This window comes from Microplitis mediator, unplaced genomic scaffold (genome assembly GCF_029852145.1).
Source record: "Microplitis mediator isolate UGA2020A unplaced genomic scaffold, iyMicMedi2.1 ctg00000143.1, whole genome shotgun sequence".
Classification (NCBI taxonomy): Eukaryota; Metazoa; Arthropoda; class Insecta; order Hymenoptera; family Braconidae; genus Microplitis; species Microplitis mediator.
Genome location: NW_026643296.1, coordinates 27,501 through 36,807, shown reverse-complemented (window position 1 = coordinate 36,807; position 9,307 = coordinate 27,501). Strand labels below are relative to the sequence as shown.

The following is a 9,307-nucleotide window of genomic DNA, read 5'->3' as shown; positions in this document are numbered from 1 at the left end:
TATTAGTCGATTCAAATTTCTTTAAATCATTTCAAATCATTATTCCTTACCAGGATCGGTTCGTTCATTAAAAAGGTATAAGAGGTTTATACACCCCCCCCCCCTTTCTCACACGCACACATCTCTCTCTCTCTGAAAATCATCAGAATAGCTTCTTTGGACCTCAAAACGTCGACATCTGATAAAATATCGATTTTCGAAAATCGGGTTGAAACCAATAACTTCCCGATTTTTTCAAAAATTGGCTTTCATAGCGGGAAGTTAAAAATCGCAGCGCTTTGAAATTTTCAGGGTTTCGTCGAGGTACACAGTAAAAAAGCATTCGTCAAAATCAACACATATCGTGTGTAAAACGAACGTTTTACACTTATTTGTGTGTTATTTTAATATGTTATGAGTGTTAAAAAAAGTTACATACGCATATGTTAAAAGTAAAAATTTTCCAAGAATTCTTTTGTAATGGTCGACGTTATTTTTAACATATTTTGTGTGTTGATTTTACAGTAACATATAGAAAGTGTTACTTTCGAATAAAATAACATTTTCGAGTGTTAAAAAATCAATCGATTGCGCCAGTTCAAACAAGATAAATACAGTGTGTTAAATTGACACACAAAAAGTGTTGAAAACTTAACACTCAGAATTTTTACACACGCTTTTATTTACACTTTGAAGATTCGTTTTTAACTGTGTATACTTTTACGTTTATCCACTATATCCAAAGTTATATCACTGATAGAAGGATTTCTTAGTATTCAAAAAACCATTTCTTAAACATCATGCTTTTGTATTTAACAAATATTTCTTACTCTTTAAAAAAAGATTTTTTGATAGTTAAAAAATCATGTCTTGAGAAATGATTTCTTAACTATTAAGAAATCATTTCTTAAATAGTAAAAAATATTTGTTAAATACAGAAAAATGATGTTTAAGAAACGATTTCTTAAATACTAAGAAATCCTTTTTAAATGCTAAGAAATCCTTCTATCAGTGTATTAACAAGATATCTAGATAATCCTAAATATAGGATTTTTAGTCAACATTGTCGTTTCAAAAGAAATTTTTTCATCAAAAGCCACTTATAGTGTCTTATAGAGAACGTTTTGCAGTTTTCAAAACCCTACTTCTATTTCTTGTACGATCATTATTTCCCAAGTTATTGATTGTCAAAGTAAGAATCGATTTTTTTACTCTGATCGGTGCCTCGGCGCAAAATCATTGTATAGACTTTTTAATTACGGCAAATTAAAGGTCATTGAAGTACCTAATGCCTCATGGTAAAATATTGAAAAATTTATTGAAGCCCGTAGACCGTTCATAAAACAAGCAAAAATTTTTTTTTCGGTGGTTTTCTTAGGATCACTCGGGAGCCGTATATAGTAAAAATTTTTAAAGACCAGATTTGAAAACTAGATACTTGAAACTACAAATTGATTTTTTTGTTTTTGATTTACGACAATTTTCGACTACGTCACAGCCTGTTCAAAATCACTTGAAAATTTGGAGTTTTTTCAATAGCCTTTAATTTTTGTGACTAGTCTATACATATATAAACTTATGAACTAATGGTTTCTTTAGAACCTACTCGATAAATTATAGTGGATAATATTTAATTTCGGTGGAGTAAATGATGTCTAACTGGCTAACCGTTACGAAGAAAGAACGATGAAGCCAATAGATTACACTGCATGTGTAAATATAAAGGAGCAAGCTTAGAACTCATGGCAATTCAAACATAGTATTGTAGATCACTGCTTATATAGTAATAATTACAAAGGAAGCTATCATTAATATTCATAAAAAATTAATTTTCATCCGATAATTATTAATAGTAAACTTAAAAATAAATTATGAAAATCAAAAACATTTCGTATGTATAAATCGTAAATATCTAAGTTATGTTGATCAAGATGTACTGAATTAACGTGAGGCAACCGATACATATTGTTAAACATGTCATTTCTAGCCTGGCAGATGTCATTTTAATATTTCGACTATTTTTTATTATATTTTACTTATTTATTAATCCAAATAAATAAATTAATTAGTCATAACCTAATTTATTAGTTTTATTGTACATCGTTTAAAGTTTATATTTAATAAAATAATATACGATTTTATAAGAATCTTAAGAAAAATATTTCATTTATTATCATTCATTTCATTTTTATTTTATATTTTCCTTTTATATACGGAGAGAATTTAATGGTAAATACTATCATGCAAGTATTGTAAAACAAATATTTTAATGGTAACAACTACTAGACCAAATAGCGACCATTCAGATCGTGAATTGTACGATTGCTCGATATGTTAAGAATTATCATCTTATATTGTATTGACTATAATATTTAGATTATTATATTTATTATCTTGACTTTTACAAATTTCGTTACAATCTAAGATAGTAGAATCTACAAAAGAAGTATTGTTAGCGCTAATATAAAATTCTCTCTGTGTATATATTAACTACAGTCATGACTCATGAAATTGTATGTAAATAAAAAAAAAAAAAACAAGAAATTTAATCATTTTTTATTCACCATTAAATAAATAAATTTTAAAGTATATTTTGAAGCTATTCTGACTAATTTCAAGATGATATTCGAGTGTATGTATGTGTGTGTGTACGTACGTACGTATGTAAATATCTGTAACTTTTCAACGGATGAACCTATTTTGATCGTAAAGGTGGCATTCGACGCGACTTGTCAATATCTAATAGCTGTAAATTGAAATTGATCGGTAGGGTGCGTTCGGAGATATTCCAAAAATAAAATTGATTCAAAAATGTTTTTTTTTTGATAACTTGTAATGTGCTCGTTGGATTAATTCCAAAATCTAATTTATAATTATTCATTATAATAATATAAATATTAATTTTTCATATACAATATTTATGGTTAAAAAACAAATTAATTTATTGATATAAGCTAGAGTATTTTTCTAAATTATTTAATTGATATTTCTATATCAATTAAATAATTTTTTTTGTATAAATACACTGATCTAATTAATTAATATATATATTTTTTTATTTTTCTGCAAAAAGAAATTGGTTCAAGCCGCTATTAAAAAAAATGAAACCGTCGTTCTATCTAACTTGAAATTTAATAAAAATGCAACGAATCATCATATAAAAGATTTCTTGTTTAGAAAATTTCATAGAATCCACTTGATTCTCTCTCATAAATTCCCATAGAGATTTTGTAAGAATAAATGAGTTCTATGAAAAGTGCTATAGTTAAGTATAGGGCATTATACATACAGCTATAAGAATCTATTTAATTTTTTAAGCAGGGTTAATACGTAACAGAAATAAAAACGAATAAACAAAAAATTTTATTGAAATGAATCTAAAAATGTTTTTTTCTATGGATACATATTAATTACTCAAAATCGATTATTTATAATTTTAAACTAGTTTAGGATTTTAATTGTTAAAAACAACTAAATAAAATAATTTGAAGTCATATTTTATAGTTTTATGATTTTAGCTAATATGTATTAAATAAAACAAAAAAAAGTAGATGTAAGTATATATTGAAAACATAATATATTATAATGCAAGTGTATTAAAAATTTATATCGATTAAAAAAAATGTTTAACATAAGTAAAATCGAAATAATATACTTATTATCAATACATTAAAAGAAAAAAACAAAAACAATACCCTACATAAAGACAATGTTTTTATGTTTTAGTCACGTTTATTAATGATTAATAGTCAAATTGTTTAAAGCGTGAGTGAATATCGAACATATGTAACAAATTAATATAAAAGTTGAAAATGAATTATTAGAAAGTTATATCCCTGATTAAACAAAAGTATTTGACAGGATTAAAAAAATTTATATCCTTATGAATGCTATCGAATCCTGAAAATATGATTCAGAAGGATTTAACATGATTCCAATTTTTTAATTCTGTTAAATACTATTTAATCCTGAAAACATGATTTAACAGGATTTGAAATGATTTAAACTGTTAAATACTTTTTAATCCTAAAAAGATAACGAAATATAAAAATTATTTCAAGATTAAAAAGTATTCGGTAGCATAAGAAATTTTAAATACTGGTTCAATCCTTCTATATCCTAAAAAGGTTATGAAATAAAAATATTATTTCAGGATTAAAAAGTATTTGGTAGCATTAGAAATTTTAAACACTGGTTAAATCCTTCTATATCCTAAAAAGATAACGAAATAAAAAAATTATTTCAGGATTAAAAAGTATTCGGTAGCATAAGAAATTTTAAATACTGGTTCAATCCTTCTATATCCTAAAAAGATAATTAAATAAAAAAATTATTTCAGGATTAAAAAGTATTCGGTAGCTTTAGAAATTTCAAATACTGATTAAATTCGTTTATATCCTAAAAAGATAACGGAATGAAAACATTATTTCAGGATTAAAAAGTATTCGGTAGCATTAGAAATTTCAAATACTGGTTAAATCCGTTTATATCCTAAAAAGATAACGGAATGAAAACATTATTTCAGGATTAAAAAGTATTTGGTAGCATTAGAAATTTTAAACACTGGTTAAATCCGTTTATATCCTAAAAAGGTTATGAAATAAAAAAATTATTTCAGGATTAAAAAGTATTCAATAGCATTAAAAATTTCAAATACTGGTTAAATCCGTTTATATCCTAAAAAGATAATGGAATGAAAACATTATTTCAGGATTAAAAAGTATTCAATAGCATTAAAAATTTCAAATACTGGTTAAATCCGTTTATATCCTAAAAAGATAACGAAATAAAAAAATTATTTCAGGATTAAAAAGTATTCAATAGCATTAGAAATTTCAAATACTGGTTAAATTCATTTAAATCCTAAAAAGATAACGAAATTTAAAAATTATTTCAGGATTAAAAAGTATTCGGTAGCATAAGAAATTTTAAATACTGGTGAAATCCTTCTATATCCTAAAAAGGTTATGAAATAAAAAAATTATTTCAGGATTAAAAAGTATTCGGTAGCATTAGAAATTTCAAATGCTAGTTGAATCCTTTTATATCCTAAAAAGATATTGAAATAAAAACTTTATTTTAGGATTAAAGAGTATTCGATAGCATTAAAAATTTTAAATACTGGTTGAATCCTTTTATATCCTAAAAAGATAACGAAATAAAAACATTATTTCAGGATCAAAAAGTATTCAATAGAACTAGAAATTTCAAATGCTAGTTAAATCCTTTCAAATCCTTCTACTCCTTTCGATTATTTTAGCATTAAAAAGTATTTAATATGATTAATCGTGAATTTTGAAAAAGGATTTACAGTATTTAGCAGGATTTGAAAGTATTAAAATTTTAATCCTTTTTAATCCTGTCAAATACATTTTTTTAATCAGGGATAATTATCAATTTGTTTTTGGATATTAATCTATATGAAATAAAAACATTCAATATGATCTACTATAGTTTAACAACTCTCAATAATATTATCGTATATAACATCATAAGTAAGAGAGAATTCAAAATATGTTTTTTTTTCTTCAAGTAAATATACTAAAAATAATTGTATATTGATAAAACATAAAATATAATACATATTGATTAATGCTATTAGAATGTATTTGAGAATTATTTTATTTTTTAATTAAAAATGTCAAATAATTAAAACAAAAAAATTATTTATTTACTTAATTGAAAAAACAAAAAAAAAAACAATAATAAACTGCCAGTGTTATAAATGCAAAAATATTTCAAGTATCAACATGTAATTTCGATGCAGGGAGACATTGTAGTATCCGCCGTGACCGAGGCAGCCGTTAGTTAGTTGAATACCCCGATATTTTTTCACGCCGGCTCGTACTAGTATGAAAGAGTAGTTAGTTGAAGCGGCTCGAGTAAGAGCTGACAGATACTGGCTACGGCAAGTATGTATACTTTTAACGTAACATTACCACGGGTCGATGTCTATGACTGAATGACTCTTTATGTGGTAAATCGCTACGGCGTTTATATAATATTATGTGCATCTTTTAAAAAGTGTGCAAATATGGTACAGAGTATCGACTTACTTGTTACCGAGCAAGAATAACATACCACGTTTACGTGTTTAAAAACCAAGTCGCTTTGATATAAATATCTAGCGAGAGTATTTATTATAAAATTGAGAGGATGTTTGAAAAATAAAATTATTATTCAATATTGTGAATAAATAATGTAGATTCAAAAATTTTAAAGTGTTGATTGAAGCAAATGCTTACAAACAGCACCGTTTTAATAACAGATAGGATTTTTTAAAGACTATCATGTATGTATAAAACGAAAGAGGAGTTATTCTAATGTTTTATAAAAATAAAACAAATATGAAGCTCCCTGGTTGATCCTGCCAGTAGTCATATGCTTGTCTCAAAGATTAAGCCATGCATGTCTCAGTACATGCCGTATTAAGGTGAAACCGCGAATGGCTCATTAAATCAGTTATGGTTCCTTAGATCGTACCCACATTTACTTGGATAACTGTGGTAATTCTAGAGCTAATACATGCAAACCAGAGTTCCGACCAGAGATGGAAGGAACGCTTTTATTAGATCAAAACCAATCGGTGGCTTGTCCATCGTTACTTTTGGTGACTCTGAATAACTTTCTGCTGATCGTATGGTCTAGTACCGACGACGAATCTTTCAAATGTCTGCCTTATCAACTGTCGATGGTAGGTTCTGCGCCTACCATGGTTGTAACGGGTAACGGGGAATCAGGGTTCGATTCCGGAGAGGGAGCCTGAGAAACGGCTACCACATCCAAGGAAGGCAGCAGGCGCGCAAATTACCCACTCCCGGCACGGGGAGGTAGTGACGAAAAATAACGATACGGGACTCATTTGAGGCCCCGTAATCGGAATGAATACACTTTAAATCCTTTAATGAGGATCCATTGGAGGGCAAGTCTGGTGCCAGCAGCCGCGGTAATTCCAGCTCCAATAGCGTATATTAAAGTTGTTGCGGTTAAAAAGCTCGTAGTTGAATCTGTGTTTCATACTGTTGGTTCATCGCTCGCGGTGTTAACTGACATGTTATGAAACGTCCTACCGGTGGATTTAGCTGAGGTCAAACTTGGCGGTCCAATTTAATCCTATCGCGGTGCTCTTAATTGAGTGTCGAGGTAGGCCGGTACGTTTACTTTGAACAAATTAGAGTGCTTAAAGCAGGCTTATTTCGCCTGAATACTGTGTGCATGGAATAATAGAATAGGACCTCGGTTCTATTTTGTTGGTTTTCGGAATACCGAGGTAATGATTAATAGGGACAGATGGGGGCATTCGTATTGCGACGTTAGAGGTGAAATTCTTGGATCGTCGCAAGACGAACAGAAGCGAAAGCATTTGCCAAAAATGTTTTCATTAATCAAGAACGAAAGTTAGAGGTTCGAAGGCGATCAGATACCGCCCTAGTTCTAACCATAAACGATGCCAGCTAGCGATCCGCCGATGTTCCTCCGATGACTCGGCGGGCAGCTTCCGGGAAACCAAAGCTTTTGGGTTCCGGGGGAAGTATGGTTGCAAAGCTGAAACTTAAAGGAATTGACGGAAGGGCACCACCAGGAGTGGAGCCTGCGGCTTAATTTGACTCAACACGGGAAACCTCACCAGGCCCGGACACCGGAAGGATTGACAGATTGATAGCTCTTTCTTGATTCGGTGGGTGGTGGTGCATGGCCGTTCTTAGTTGGTGGAGCGATTTGTCTGGTTAATTCCGATAACGAACGAGACTCTAGCCTGCTAAATAGGCGTTTTTGGTATCTTGAAAGATTTACTTGATTTTCGGATCAAGTGATTTTTACTACCAACGTAAATAAATATCTTCTTAGAGGGACAGGCGGCTTCTAGCCGCACGAGATTGAGCAATAACAGGTCTGTGATGCCCTTAGATGTTCTGGGCCGCACGCGCGCTACACTGAAAGAATCAACGTGTCTTCCCTGGCCGAAAGGCCCGGGTAACCCGCTGAACCTCTTTCGTGCTAGGGATTGGGGCTTGCAATTATTCCCCATGAACGAGGAATTCCCAGTAAGCACGAGTCATAAGCTCGTGTTGATTACGTCCCTGCCCTTTGTACACACCGCCCGTCGCTACTACCGATTGAATGATTTAGTGAGGTCTTCGGACTGATGCGCGGCAATGTTTCGGCATTGCCGATGTTGTTGGAAAGATGACCAAACTTGATTATTTAGAGGAAGTAAAAGTCGTAACAAGGTTTCCGTAGGTGAACCTGCGGAAGGATCATTAACGTATACTATACAATACAAATTTTGTATTTGTAATATATACATGTAAATATTACTTTAAAAAGTGTTAACGCACGCAATATAAAAAGTAAATAGAAGGAATACTTAAAAATAAAAAGTATCTCAAGAAACTTTGTGTTTGATTATATCTATTAAATATTCATGGTAACCTATACTAATCTATACTTTAAATGTTTCGTGCATATTGTATAGACGAGGTTTTTTAATGAACACACGCCATGACTGAATTATATTTACAAAGTTTCGTTGCCATATACATCTGATGTATAGATGGCAATTTTACATTAGAATAGGATAATATGTTTCTAATGTAAAAGACATTTTGTCAAAGTATCAAAATTACGTTAACAAGCAATAAAAAGAAAATATAAAAATTTTCTAAAAAGATGATTATCCTGAACGGTGGATCACTTGGCTCGTAAATCGATGAAGAACGCAGCTAATTGCGCGTCAACTTGTGAATTGCAGACACATGAACATCGACACTTCGAACGCACATTGCGGTCCACGGATCCTATTCCCGGACCACACTTGGCTGAGGGTCGTTTATTATATAAAAACTGCTTACATTTAATGTACTAGCGATAAACTATACATTGAACGTTCATCATCAATTTGATTATAAACAAAATGATGTCGTTTGAAATTATTATTTTTACTTGAAACAGTGAATTATTATTATAAAACGGTATAACTGATTTTCGAGTTTACGAATTATATAATTATATAAACCGAAGACAGTTGTTACTTTATTCATTGTTTCTTTATTTAAATTGACGACCTCAGATTAAGTGAGACTACCCGCTGAATTTAAGCATATTAATAAGCGGAGGAAAAGAAACTAACAAGGATTTCCTTAGTAACGGCGAGTGAACAGGAATTAGCCCAGCACTAAATCCTATGGTTATGCCATTGGGAGATGTAGTGTTTAGGAGGAATCATTTAACCCGAGATTTATTATCATGTCCAAGTCCATCTTGAATGGGGCCATTTACCCATAGAGGGTGCCAGGCCCGTAGTGACTGGAAATTGTTTCGGGTGGTT

General features: G+C 30.4%; 3 non-coding genes across 3 annotated transcripts in view; all 3 read left to right on the top strand.

Moving 5' to 3' along the window:
- The first annotated feature begins 6,333 nt into the window (after positions 1-6,333).
- Positions 6,334-8,243, top strand: LOC130678109 (small subunit ribosomal RNA). The gene has a single exon (XR_008991760.1). It is a non-coding gene; the product is annotated as a small subunit ribosomal RNA (ribosomal RNA).
- A 411-nt stretch (positions 8,244-8,654) lies between these two features.
- LOC130678114 (5.8S ribosomal RNA) lies at positions 8,655-8,808 on the top strand. Its single transcript, XR_008991765.1, has one exon. It is a non-coding gene; the product is annotated as a 5.8S ribosomal RNA (ribosomal RNA).
- Positions 8,809-9,040: 232 nt separating this feature from the next.
- LOC130678111 (large subunit ribosomal RNA) overlaps positions 9,041-9,307 on the top strand; it is a 3,917-nt gene continuing 3,650 nt past the window's right edge. The window contains exon 1 of the ribosomal RNA XR_008991762.1: positions 9,041-9,307. This exon is cut by the window's right edge and continues 3,650 nt beyond it. This is a non-coding gene — a ribosomal RNA (large subunit ribosomal RNA).